This window comes from Hyperolius riggenbachi, chromosome 9 (assembly GCF_040937935.1).
Source record: "Hyperolius riggenbachi isolate aHypRig1 chromosome 9, aHypRig1.pri, whole genome shotgun sequence".
Classification (NCBI taxonomy): domain Eukaryota; kingdom Metazoa; phylum Chordata; class Amphibia; order Anura; family Hyperoliidae; genus Hyperolius; species Hyperolius riggenbachi.
In genome coordinates, this window is record NC_090654.1 from 212,195,210 (window position 1) to 212,209,448 (window position 14,239).

The following is a 14,239-nucleotide window of genomic DNA, read 5'->3' on the forward strand; positions in this document are numbered from 1 at the left end:
TTAAAAAAAAACAAAAAAACAACAACATTACTGAGCATATGCAAACAGTCCAACACAGCCAAGTACGAGTATAACGCACAGCATGCTGCACTTTCATTTAATGTGCTGCGTTATACTCCAACGCAACGTGGGCACTGTGAACAGCCCATTGATTTTACATTGCTGTGAGTTGGGCTGCGTTACAGGCTGCTGTAACGTGGGACATTAACATCCCACTGTGAAAGCAACCTAAGAGCAGAGAGGAAGTTCTGAGTTTTGGTATGCTTTAAAAGGAAGTAAATATGGAAGCCTCCATCAGTGGCGTCCCTACCATAGTGCGCAGGGGGCGGGGCGTACCGGGTGTCAGACACCCAGTAGGGTGTCACCACGACCCCCCACAGCAGCACTGCAGGAGGGAGAAGCAGGGCTAGAAGGAGGGGCAGTGGGGGCAGCGGTGGGGAGGGGGAAATATCCCCCCCCCTCCCTCTCCTGGGACCCCTCCTTCTGCCTCTCTCCCCCTCCAGAATAGCCGGAGGCGTATGAACAATTACTCACCTGATTTCCGCGTTCCAAGCGTGGAGCGCAGCGTGATGACGTCACAGGTCTCTGTCTTCAATGCCGCCCACTGTGCTTCCTGATTAGTGGAAGCACAGTGGGCGGCATTGGAGGCGGAGACCTGTAACGTCATGACGCTGGGAACGTGGAGATTAGGTGAGTAATTGTCTATACGCCTCCGGCCGCCCCGCACTTGTCGCAGCTATTCTGGAGGGGGAGAGAGAGGCAGAAGGAGGGGTCCCAGGTGAGGGAGGGGGGGGGATATTTCCCCCCTCCCCACCGCTGCCCCCACTGCCCCTTCTTCTAGCGCTGCTTCCCCCCCTCCTGGGCATCTTTACTGGGGGGGGGGGAACTGTACTAGCTATACTGGAGGCAGCTATACTGGGGGCAGCTATACTGGGGGCAACTATACCAGCTATACTGGGGGCAACTATACCAGCTATACTGGGGGCAGCTATACTGGGGGCAGCTATACTAGGGGCAACTAAACTAGCTATACTGGGGGCAACTATACCAGCTATACTGGGGGCAACTAAACTAGCTATACTGGGGGCAACTATACCAGCTATACTGGGGGCAGCTATACTAGGGGCAACTAAACTAGCTATACTGGGGGCAACTATACCAGCTATACTGGGGGCAACTATACTAGCTATAGTGGGGGCAACTATACCAGCTATAGTGGGGGCAACTATACTAGCTATACTGGGGGCAGCTATACTGGGGGCAACTAAACTAGCTATACTGGGGGGGGGGCAACTAAACTAGCTATACTGGGGGGCAACTATACTAGCTATACTGGGGGCAACTAAACTAGCTATACTGGGGGCAACTATACCAGCTATACTGGGGGCAACTATACCAGCTATACTGGGGGCAACTATACCAGCTATACTGGGGGCAACTATACCAGCTATACTGGGGGCAACTATACTAGCTATACTGGGGGCAACTATACCAGCTATACTGGGGGCAGCTATACTGGGGGCAACTAAACTAGCTATACTGGGGGCAACTAAACTAGCTATACTGGGGGCAGGTATACTAGCTATACTGGGGGCAGCTATACTGGGGGCAGGTATACTAGCTATACTGGGGGCAGCTATACTGGGGGCAACTAAACTAGCTATACTGGGGGGGGCAACTAAACTAGCTATACAGGGGGGCAACTATACTAGCTATACTGGGGGCAACTAAACTAGCTATACTGGGGGCAACTAAACTAGCTATACTGGGGGCAACTATACCAGCTATACTGGGGGCAACTATACCAGCTATACTGGGGGCAACTATACTACCTATACTGGGGGCAACTAAACTAGCTATTCTGGGGGCAACTAAACTAGCTATACTGGGGGCAGGTATACTAGCTATACTGGGGGCAGCTATACTGGGGGCAGGTATACTAGCTATACTGGGGGCAGCTATACTGGGGGCAACTAAACTAGCTATACTGGGGGCAACTAAACTAGCTATACTGGGGGGCAACTAAACTAGCTATACTGGGGGCAGGTATACTAGCTATACTGGGGGCAGCTATACTGGGGGCAACTATACTAGCTATACTGGGGGCAACTAAACTAGCTATACTGGGGCAACTAAACCAGCTATACTGGGGCAACTAAACCAGCTATACTGGGGGCAACTATACTAGCTATACTGGGGGCAACTAGTTTCACTGGGGGCAACTATACTAGCTTCACTGGGGGCAACTATACTGGGGGAAACTACTAGCTATACTGGGGCAACTATACTAGCTAATACTTTAAATTACAGTTAGCTCCGCCCTCATCCGGTCATGACCACGCCCATTTTTGCCACGAAGCACGCCGCAGGTTGTGGCCACGCCCATTTTTTAGGGGGGGGTGTCTTTTAATACCCAGGTATACTAGCTATACTGGGGGCAGCTATACTGGGGGCAACTAAACTAGCTATACTGGGGGGGCAACTAAACTAGCTATACAGGGGGGCAACTATACTAGCTATACTGGGGGCAACTAAACTAGCTATACTGGGGGCAACTAAACTAGCTATACTGGGGGCAACTATACCATCTATACTGGGGGCAACTATACCAGCTATACTGGGGGCAATTATACCAGCTATACTGGGGGCAACTATACCAGCTATACTGGGGGCAACTATACCAGCTATACTGGGGGCAACTATACTAGCTATACTGGGGGCAACTATACCAGCTATACTGGGGGCAACTATACCAGCTATACTGGGGGCAAATATACTACCTATACTGGGGGCAACTAAACTAGCTATACTGGGGGCAACTAAACTAGCTATACTGGGGGCAGGTACACTAGCTATACTGGGGGCAGCTATACTGGGGGCAGGTATACTAGCTATACTGGGGGCAGCTATACTGGGGGCAACTAAACTAGCTATACTGGGGCAACTAAACTAGCTATACTGGGGGCAGGTATACTAGCTATACTGGGGGCAGCTATACTGGGGGCAACTATACTAGCTATACTGGGGGCAACTAAACTAGCTATACTGGGGCAACTAAACCAGCTATACTGGGGCAACTAAACCAGCTATACTGGGGGCAACTATACTAGCTATACTGGGGGCAACTATACTAGCTTCACTGGGGGCAACTATACTAGCTTCACTGGGGGCAACTATACTGGGGGAAACTACTAGCTATACTGGGGCAACTATACTAGCTAATACTTTAAATTACAGTTAGCTCCGCCCTCGTCCGGTCATGACCACGCCCATTTTTTGCCACGAAGCACGCCGCAGGTTGTGGCCACGCCCATTTTTTTAGGGGGGGTGTGTGTCTTTTAATACCCAGCACCGGGTGCCAAATGCCCTAGGTACGCCACTGGCCTCCATATCCCTCTCACTTCAGGTGTCCTTTAAGTCCTATACATTATTTTCAGACACTTTTTGAATGGAGGACTTCCCTGCATTAAAACGTTTAATTTTTGAGGCTCCCTACCACTCATGTGAAATCTCCATGCCAGTCAATGTGTCAGTATACATGAAAGAAGTTTTGGGGTGACTCGGTTTAGAATTGTGAAAGTCTGCAGAAATGATTAATTAAGTAGCTAACGAATGGTCTGAGATGCGTCAGACGCTTTACCTAATCAATAAAATCAATGTTTTTTATCTGACGTGGCTGCAGACTTTCATTTAGTGAAAACAATGCGTTTTGAGTTGCCACAGGAGCTATAGCTCCCAACTGTTGCTCTTTTGGAAGGACAGTCCCTCTTTGGGAGCCTTGTCCCTCTGTCCCTCTTTCCTTCTCATTTGTCCCTCTTTCATCAGGACTTTAGTCCTCTTTCTATGTGAATATTTGTATTTCTCTACTGAAAAATGTGTTTTATTGACTGTAAACTTTATTCACATCCTTTAAATTGATCTATTTCTAATTATCAAATGTTAATATGAAGGAAAATAAACCAGGATAGAAGGGACCAGTGTCGTTTTGAGTAATAAAAACAACAGATTTTCTTATGAAATCTTCATGGTATTCATGACCAGGGGTGTGTTGGTGGCACAATCAGGGGTGTGGCAGGGGCTTAAGTGTCCCTCTTTCTCATCTCAAAAAGTTGGGAGGTATGTGACAGGAAACTCATGGAGAGGCAGCTCACAGCTTACATTGAACGTAGTGCAGGTTAGTTATGGATGCTTCTTGAGCATTTTTGTTCACTTTTAGTGTGTGGTTTGACCCTTTTCCCAGCAGCCTCATAATTCCTTCTGCCTCATCATCGCTTTACAATGCAGAAGTTGATTCAGGCAGCAGTGCAGAGATCCTACTTAGACCAATACAATGTTCTCTGTGGCAACTTCTGATTCCATATCTAGCCCTTTTTCTTTCCTATTTGTCCTAATCCTGCCTTTATGGCCTGACTGGCAGACCTTAACACACCCAACAAAAATGGCCACCAAGTAGGGATATAAACATGAGGCCACCCAGCAAAACTCTAATGGGGACCTACCTACTATGTTTCAATTTTAACCCTCCCCCATTCTCCCTTTATAACAAGAAGGACATCATGTGACTCACAGAAACACTCAGGTATAGAGATGGCAGTTCTCCTCAGCATTGTTCACCAGTGGTGAACATCTTTCCCATAATGCCCAGCATGACCTGTGACCTGAAGTCAGCTAGCAAGTAGGAAAAGAGTGACTTTCCTTGGTCTACTTTGTACATGAGGGGATCAAGGTGGCTACTGGGAGAGCACTGAAGGGAGGCTTGTGTGTAGGAGGAAGAGAAAAAAGCAGGTTCTCCTGCTCCTTGGTCCTCCAGCTTTAGAGACTGCCTCCTGGGTAGTTAGCCTAATGTGTCTAGGACTGTACACTACTTACTGTACTCCCAGAAATCCCTGCACACAAGGTTATTTTGGAAAGCGGTAATCCACGGATTGCTTTGCGGCGTGTATGCAGCAAATTTACTACTTCTGGCGCATTGCAGAAGTATGGAAGTATCCATAGACTTTCATTGACTTAGTGGCCTCTTGCAGTAAAATGGCTTACTGGCTGCGATGCCACAGTGTAAAAGGGGCCAAAAGGAGAACTTCTAGCACTAAACTAAAATTAATCAACAGGTTCGTTCCCACCCGTTCCCACTGAGACAGCAGCAACAGAGTTTTTTAGATGCAGCATCTTATCTTTGGCAATTCTGGTAATGTTTGAATTTTTGAAGTTAAGGGGAGAAGCTCTGACTGACAGGATTGTTGTCCTGCAAACCTCCTTCATTTGCCCCAACATAAGGGAGAAGCCAGGGAGCGTATCAGAAACAACACTGTCACACTTCCTCACACATCCTGCTTGGGAGGGGCTGCGAGCGAAGCAGGTGCCATACTTTTCGGAATATAAGACACTCCAGACTATAAGATGCACCTAGGTTTAGAAGAAAAAAAAACAAAGGGGAAAAAAAATAAACCTGGTATGTCCATGGTGCAGGGGCATCTTATGGATGTTCTCTCCCAAGTTACTGTGTCCCCCTTGTACATCTTGTGTACCCCTTTTACTTCTTGTGTCCCTCTGTGTCTTCCTCTTTCCCCGTGTGCCCCCCATGTGTCCACCTCTGTCCCCCTTTTATCCACCTCTGTCCCCTTTGTTTCCTCTTGTGTCCCCCTTGTGTCCTCCTCTATACCCCTTGTGTCCTCCTCCGTGCCCCTTACTGTACCCCTTTGTGTCCTCCTCCATGCCCTTTTGTGTTCTTCTGTGTCCTCTATTGTCCCCCTCGTGTCCTTCTTCATGCCCCTTTTTATCCTCATTTTCCCAATGTACTCCTTTTTGTCCCCTATGTCCTCCTTTTTATCTCTGTGTCCCTTTGTCCCTCTTTGTCCTCATTTACCCCCCTGTGCCCATGCTTTTATCACCCTGTGTCCACATTTGTCCCTTTGTGTCCACGTTTTTGACCACCTCTGTCCACATTTTTGACCCCCTGTGTCCACGTTTTTGTACCCGTGTCCACAATTTTTTGTCCCCCGTGTTCACGTTTTTTGCCCCCGTGTCCTTCGCCTTCCTCGGTCGCGCCCCCCCAAAAGCTAAGTAAATAGCTGCAGAGGCCAATCGCGTCTCTCACCTGATCCGAGGGTACCCACAATGATAAGAGACCTCTCCTCTCTCTCAGTGTTTCACTAGTGCTAGTCATTTGTAATGATGCATTCAGGAAAAGCTGACACTAGAGTAACAACGAGGGAGAGGAGAAGCTGCTGATTGCCGTGGGCACCCTCGGATAAGGTGAAGAGGTGCCGCTGCTACCCGCTGCTAAATGTACACTGTACGAAATGGAGAAGGTCACGGGGGACGAAGGAGGACACCGTTCAGGGAGTCCTCAACATCGCAACTGTTCGTATTGGTCGGCGTTCATAAGTCAGGGACTTCCTGTATTTGGAATATAAGATGTAGTGACTTTTTCTCTCCACTTGGGGGGGGGGGGGTCTTAATGCTATCCTATATTTTGAAAAATATGGTAATTGGGGCACTGGCAGTCACCTGGAAAAATGGTTGCCGCATAGACCTCAGTATTAATTACAGCTAGAGCAGCACCCTGTGTATAATTTGGGCTTTGGACTTTGGTTTTGCGATAGTGACGATATTTCCTGACAACTTATAACAGCAGGCAGGTAGAGATTGCACTGCAGATATCAGCAGGGGTAGAGTGTATATGGGAGGGGGTGGTATTCTAGTTTTAGTAGTAGGTAGAAGGTGAGAAGAGGGTTTGGTAAAGTAATAGAATATCAGTAAAATAATAGATATTTTACTGTTGGTTTTAGCCAATGCCCAATAGCAGAATATGGGTAATTTTTCCTCATATTCTATTAGCGGCTTCCCCTGTCACCCTTTTTCAGTGTACACGGTTGTGACTGTTGTGACTGGTAACTTTGCCATGATTTCCATCAAAGTGTACAACTACTTCTTCTCTAGCTATATGCATCCTACTGATGGCCCTGGCAGTCTTCATACTATTGATTGCTCAATGCTCTTTCCCACAATGCAGACAGCTGTGATCTCCAATGTAAATATTGTGGCTGCAGCTTCTGTTTCTGGACATTTAATGCAGAATGAGGCTGTAGCTGGAACCTGCAGTGTGATTTGCATATAAACTATGCTAGCAGGCACATCTGTGAAGTGAATAGAATGAAGATTGCCAGGGAGGAGGTGAGTATACTATCTTCTCCCCTAAATGGGGTCAGATCAGGGGCATACCGAGAACATGGCAAAACTAAGCCAGCTGGGCCCCATGAGCACTCTCCCTCCCAGGATCAACATTTTGGCTGGCGCCCTATGAACAATACCCCTCCTCACGCCATTATAGTAGAGTGTAACGATTGTGAAACTTTCTCCGTGATCAGCGCACAACGTGTGCGCTGACACGGCGGAAATCCTCCACAAGCGTATATTTGCAGGCACCCAGCAAAAGGTGCTACGCACCTGTAGAGGGAAATTCCTGTCGGCAGATGGCGCTGGGGAGTGCAGAGGAACCAATCCTCTGCACCTCCACAAGTGCCAGACAGGAATTGTACGAAGCGCAGAACGCAATCGCAAGAGAGGCGATTGCGAATGAGATTGAGCAAAGGGACAGGTTGTATGTGTGTGAGCCAATCCAGTCGCCACCCCGCGACCGCGCACACACAACAGCAGATACGAAATAGGAACGCGATCGCGAGAGGTGCGATCGCCAGACGTGACACAAGGCAGAACAGAATAGAATACGAGGGTAGCAAAGGCACAGCAAATAATACAATAAGGAGATACGGAAAATAACAAACGCTAGCTAACCGCGAACACCGCACTCATTCGCAACAGTGCACGCGGTTATGCGCGATCTCCACATGATAAGCACAATAGAGACAAGCACGCCTAACTAACCATTAACAGACAAACATGAAACAGAGGACACGAGCGCTTGTTTAATGGTTACCCCACCGAGCCTCCAGCAAGCGTAGCAGACGAGACAGACACACGAAAACAGGGACAAGCGAGAGATAAGATCCACAGCACTAGCGAAAAGTGGCTAGCGCGATCCAGGTACAGAGTAGCAGAACAGAAGGATCCCCAGCGCTAGCGAAAAGTAGCTAGCGCGATCCCAGAAGACAGAACAGAAGGATCCCCAGCGCTAGCGAAAAGTAGTTAGCGCGATCCCAGAAGACAGAACAGAAGGATCCCCAGCGCTAGCGAAAAGTAGCTAGCGCGATCCCAGGAGACAGAACAGAAGAGATAGCTGGTAGCAACCGCTGCACCAGCTACACTCCAAGAACAGAGATCAGAACCATTTCCTGTCGACCACCATAGGGACAGGACAATGGCAACAGGCAAGACAAGACAGAACAGGCAATACAGATAATACAACCTGACTGAGCTAGAAGGGGAGCCTAAAGCAACCCCCAGGAATTAACTATACTAGATAGCAATGGCTGACACTCCAGCAGTGTCCATCAGGAACAGACCATGGAAGGGAAATGACCAGCCAAGCCTTCTGGGAAACATAAAGCTCTTATAGTGACAGTCATCAAAGAAGGCAGGTAGGGGATTTGCATAACGAATGTATGCAAATTCCCCAGCAAGAGAACAGACCAGAACTTGCAATGGAAAGACAGGTCTCTGTTCCAGAGTCCTGCAGCATGCAAACCTAAACAATGGTCAAAAGGCTGCCTGCCTGCGCAGGCAGCTGAGCGGATTCTCACATAGAGTATGGCAGCAGAACCATCATACATTACCTGTTTTCAGCAGAGCTACACATCCTTCTTACTTCTATCTTCATCTGCGCTCTACAGTCTATCTCCTTGTGGTGCCTTATGCAGGTCACATGACGTGCAGGGACGGGAACCGCAAGGAGAAAGACAGTACAACTTGGCTGAAGAGAGGAATGAGAAGGACGTTTAGATCTGCTGAAAACAGGTAATGTATGATGCTTGTGCTGCATCCCCCTTAGCCCTCATGCGCACCCAAGGATCGCTCGGGCTATTGTTACACCCTTGGTTGAGATGAGAAGATCTTGCTGAATTTCTGGAATAACATTAAATGAATGTTAAAAGATGCCTGAAGTGAGGGAGATCTAGAGACTGCCATATTTATTTCCTTTTCAGCAATGCAAATTGCCTGGCTGAGCTGAGCTGAGCTGATGATCCTCTGTCTCTAATACTCTTAGCCACAGACCTTGAACAAGCATGCAAATCAGCTGGTAAATAAAATGATGCGAGGCACCCAAATAATAAAACACCAATGTGAATATATCACAGATTTGAAAATTTAAGAGGTGTCTTACCTCAAGAAAGGTGTCTAGACTAGTGTTCAAAAAACACTGATTAGCTGCCAAATTTGGGCTCCACTTGCCAGCTAATTTGGCTCAAAACTGACCCTGGGAAGTGAGCGTTAAGCTCAAAAACGCGTTGTCTGTAATTGTGCAAATAAATAAATGTTTTGTGAACACACGTCTAGACACCTTTCTTGAGGTAAGACACCTCTTACATTTTCAAATTTGTGATATTCACATTCGTTTTTTATTATTTTGGGCACCTCTAATCCTGTTATTTACCACTGTGTGACCCTCCCTGGGAGGGACGAGCCTTCGGTTCCGACTTGTTTTCAGAGAGAGAGAGACCATCCCTAGAGAGACCATTCTACTACACACGGTACTAGGGTGAAGTTGGACACCATATAAACCTCCAATGTGTTGGATCAAAGTGTAAGCCAATGTCAAATCCAGAAGGTTCCCACACTCACTTTGAAGAAATTGTGGTGTTTATTTTTCACTACATGAACCAGATTTCCAGTCAGTCACCAATAACTGACTGGACATCTGGTTTGCTGCAGCAGGTCCTCTTTGTCAAGGTATATAACATTTACATAATTTACTATTCTGTTGTAGAGTATGCGGAACTTCTGGATTTTACATTCTACTACCTAAATGCGGGGTGGGTGCACGGGTCAGCAATAATGGTTTGTGAGTTCCCCGTTTAATTTTCTTATCACTCCCCCAAGTGCAAGGCATATTATATTATATTGGGCTCCAGCCCTATTCTTGTGATTTTTTGTTTTTTTTTAAAGGTCACTTGACCCTCCCCTTATGCAAATAAACTGTATAACTGGATTAGCCACATGCTTGTTTCAGGTGTATGATTCAGACACTACTAATGCCAGAAGATTAGCAGGATGCTAGGCAACTAGTTTTCTTTAAAAGGAAAATAATATGGCAGTCTCCGTATCACTTTCACTTCAGGTGTCCTTTAAGTACTTTTGCATGTCTTCCATTTCCCTATATCACAGTAAAAAGCCATGTGAATAGTTGAATATGGTTACATATTCCCCTTACAACCTTTGTGGGACTTCAAGTTAGTATATCACTTCTTCCTTCTTAGAGGACTAACTCACTGATCACCTGACTTGACGTCAAGAGGGAACTTCCAACATCGTGTCAATCTCATGATCTCTTTATTATGTAATTTTTGTTTTTTCTACTTATTAGAGCTGGAGACAACAAGGACAGTGGGCTACATTGTTTTCACTTCCACTCTGCCCGTTGCCAAAGCACGGAAACAACATTTCTGTTTATCACTGCTAATATCTGCAGCACACTACATAAACTGACCACCTAAAGAGTATAGTATGTGCCTAATAAGGCAATAGGCTGCCCACTCCCCGAAAAGTAACTCCAGGCACAGATGTACATCTTCCATCTCACTGAAGAGAAACTTCAGCAATATACGCAGAGCATGTGATCATGAAGCAATTACAAGTTACTTGTAATAAAAACAGAAGGACAAACAATATTTTTTTCTTTCAGAGCTACACCCAGGATAATAATATTCCTATTATTACTGGGGTTAAGGGTATCGGGGGAATCGTAGTGCTGGCGTAGTGGTTAGTTCTCTCGCCTTGCAGCGCTGGGTCCTGGTTTGCATCCCAGCAAGGTCAACATCTGCAAGGCGTTTGTATGCTCTCCCCGTGTCTGCGTGGGTTTCCTCCGGTTTCCCCCTACATCCCAAAAATATAAAGATAAGTTAATTGGCTCCCCCTAAAATTGGCCCTAGACTATGATACATGCACTACACGATACATACATAGACATATGACTGTGGTAGGGACTAGATTGTGAGCCCCTCTGAGGGACAGTTAGTGACAAGACAATATACTCTGTACAGTGCTGTGTAATATGTCGGTGCTATATAAATACATAAATAAATTAAATACGAATCCTTCCCCTTTGGCTTTTTAGACCTGCCTATTGGTCCTTTCATTGGTCCTTCAATGACCAACAGTGAAACTCTGCTCATATTATTGACTTTGCCTTATATCTACTCCAGTCTTTGGAACTACTGAAATTGTTTTTATTTTGTTTTTTACCTGCAGTATTCATTGCAGGTAGATTTTGCTGCGCTTTTCTTTTCGTAATTTGGGCTCCGTCTTTTGCCAAGGCCCAAATTACTCACGGAGCACCACTATAGCTGTAATTCATATTACGGGCTATAGCGGTGCCCCAAATGTTCTCTTCTCCGTAACATACTAAAAAATAAAGCAGACAGCTCAGAATCCTTTACTTTACATTGCAGCCTCTAGTAACACTTCACTTAAAGGGACACTTAAGTCAAACAAAAAAAATGAGTTTTACTCACCTGGGGCTTCCAATAGCCCCCTGCAGCTGTCCGGTGCCCTCGTCGTCTCCCTCCGATCCTCCTGGCCCCGCTGGCAGCCACTTCCTGTTTCGGTGACAGGAGCTGACAGGCTGGGGACGCAAGTGATTCTTTGCGTTCCTGGCCACAATAGCGCCATCTATGCTACTATAGCATATATCATATACCATATAGCAGCATAAAGGGTGCTAATGTGTCTGGGAATGCGAAGAATCACTTGCGTCCCCAGCCTGTCAGCTCCTGTCACCGAAACAGGAAGTGGCTGCCGGCGGGGCCAGGAGGATCGGAGGGAGACAGCGAGGGCACCAGACAGCTGCAGGGGGCTATTGGAAGCCCCAGGTGAGTAAAACTCATTTTTTTTGTTTGACTTAAGTGTCCCTTTAACGACAGCTCAGGCAAAGTGATAATTCCTCACACACTTTACTGTTGTTATCACTTGCATTCCTCTATGGGAATTAACATCCTGTCTTTATGTTTAGGATTCAGTCGTAATTCAAGGATTCAATCAATAAATGAAAGGACAGCTTTGATGGATGTCACCCGTTGAGGATTGTAGAGGGGTGATGGAGCAAAGCATACGGGATGTCACGAGGGGGGCAAAGGAGCGGTGAGTACAATAGTATCAGCCCTCGCTGGGGGGTGAGTTGATCTGCTGGGCCGATCTCTTCCGGGTTTTGGTCGGGGACCTGGTGTCTGTACACAAGTTTGATTATCAGTTGAGGTGGACTTTATCGTCCGCCTCAGCCGACTTTAATCATGTGTGTGTACGAGGCTTTAAGAATCAATCCTTAAATTGAAAACATAATCCTTAACTTTGGGACTGCATGAGGTAAATTGCTTAGTGAATACTGCAATAATAGGAACAGCTCTGAAACATTACTAAAGACAAGAGATACAGTGGGTTGCAAAAGTATTCGGCCCCCTTGAAGTTTTCCACATTTTGTCACATTACTGCCACAAACATGCATCAATTTTATTGGAATTCCACGTGCAAAACCAATACAAAGTGGTGTACATGTGAGAAGTGGATCGAAAATCATACATCATTCCAAACATTTTTTACAAATAAATAACCGCAAAGTGGGGTGTGCGTAATTATTCGGCCTCCTGGGTCAATCCTTTGTAGAACGACCTTTTGCTGCAATTACAGCTGCCAGTCTTTTAGGGTATGTCTCTACCAGCTTTGCACATCTAGAGACTGAAATCCTTGCCCATTCTTCTTTGCAAAACAGTTCCAGCTCAGTCAGATTAGATGGACAGCGTTTGTGAACTGCAGTTTTCAGATCTTGTCACAGATTCTCGATTGGATTTAGATATGGACTTTGACTGGGCCATTCTAACACATAGATATGTTTTGTTTTAAACCATTCCAGTGTTGCCCTGGCTTTATGTTTAGGGTCATTGTCCTGCTGAAAGGTAAATCTCCGCCCCAGTCTCAAGTCTTTTGCAGTCTCCAAGAGGTTTTCTTTGACAGTGGGGATGGTGTGTTCAGAGTGATGTGCAGTGTTAGTTTTCCACCACACATAGCGTTTTTCATTTTGGCCAAAAAGTTCTATTTTGGTCTCATCTGACCAGAGCACCTTCTTCCACATGGTTGCTGTGTCCCCTACATGGCTTGTGGCAAACTGCAAACAGGACTTATTATGCTTTCTGTTAACAATGCCTTTCTTCTTGCCACTCTTCCATAAAGCGAAAATTTGCTCAAAGGTGGATCAGCGCAACACCAGGCCGCCTCCGAATGGCCTCCAATCAGAGGTGCGCTGAGCCCCCCCAGGAACTACAAACGCACCTTGAACCCAATCAGAAGCTCTGCATATACACCAAAAGCATGGCTGTTAAGTGGGAGCAGCTGACCAAAAACAAATTAAATTAGTATATAGCAAGGAAATGAGCAGCACTACTTAAAAACAGACAAGTGCCTACCTGCAAAAGAGTGCAAGCCCCACTTGTGGGGTCGAATACACACCGAGCATACACATGACCTGTCTACCACTGGAGGATGTTGGTTTCCTATAACAGCTTGCATGCAACCTATTAAGTACTCGTCCCGTCCACTGCGAAGAAGTCAATCCTCCATGGGAGGGGCCTAACACTAACTAAATCCTAACCTATGTATATGCATAGCCTGGGTGCGCTACCAAGTAAGATTGAAAAATCGAAAATTGCGCAAAAGGTGGATCAGCGCAACACCAGGCCGCCTCCGAATGGCCTCCAATCAGAGGTGCGCTGAGCCCCCCAGGAACTACAAACGCACCTTAAACCCAAACAGAAGATCTGCATATACACCAAAAGCATGGCTGTTAAGTGGGAGCAGCTGACCAAAAACGAATTAAATTAGTACATAGCAAGGAAATGAGCAGCGCTACTTAAAAACAGACAAGTGCCTACCTGCAAAAGAGTGCAAGCCCCACTTGTGGGGTCGAATACACACCGAGCATACACATGACCTGTCTACCACTGGAGGATGTTGGTTTCCTGTAATAGCTTGCATGCAGCCTATTAAGTACTCGTCCCTCCCACTGCGAAGAAGTCAATCCTCCATGGGAGGGGCCTAACACTAACTAAATCCTAACCTATGTATATGCATAGCCTGG

General features: G+C 46.5%; 1 protein-coding gene across 7 annotated transcripts in view; it reads left to right on the plus strand.

Annotated features, from left to right (window-relative positions):
- The window catches only part of MITF (melanocyte inducing transcription factor), a 645,672-nt gene that overhangs the window by 228,452 nt on the left and 402,981 nt on the right, over positions 1-14,239 (plus strand). For all 7 annotated transcript variants that reach the window (XM_068253961.1, XM_068253960.1, XM_068253964.1 and 4 more), the window contains one exon: positions 12,125-12,252. The gene's annotated coding sequence lies outside the window, so the exon portion shown is untranslated. The remainder of the gene's footprint in view (positions 1-12,124; positions 12,253-14,239) is intronic.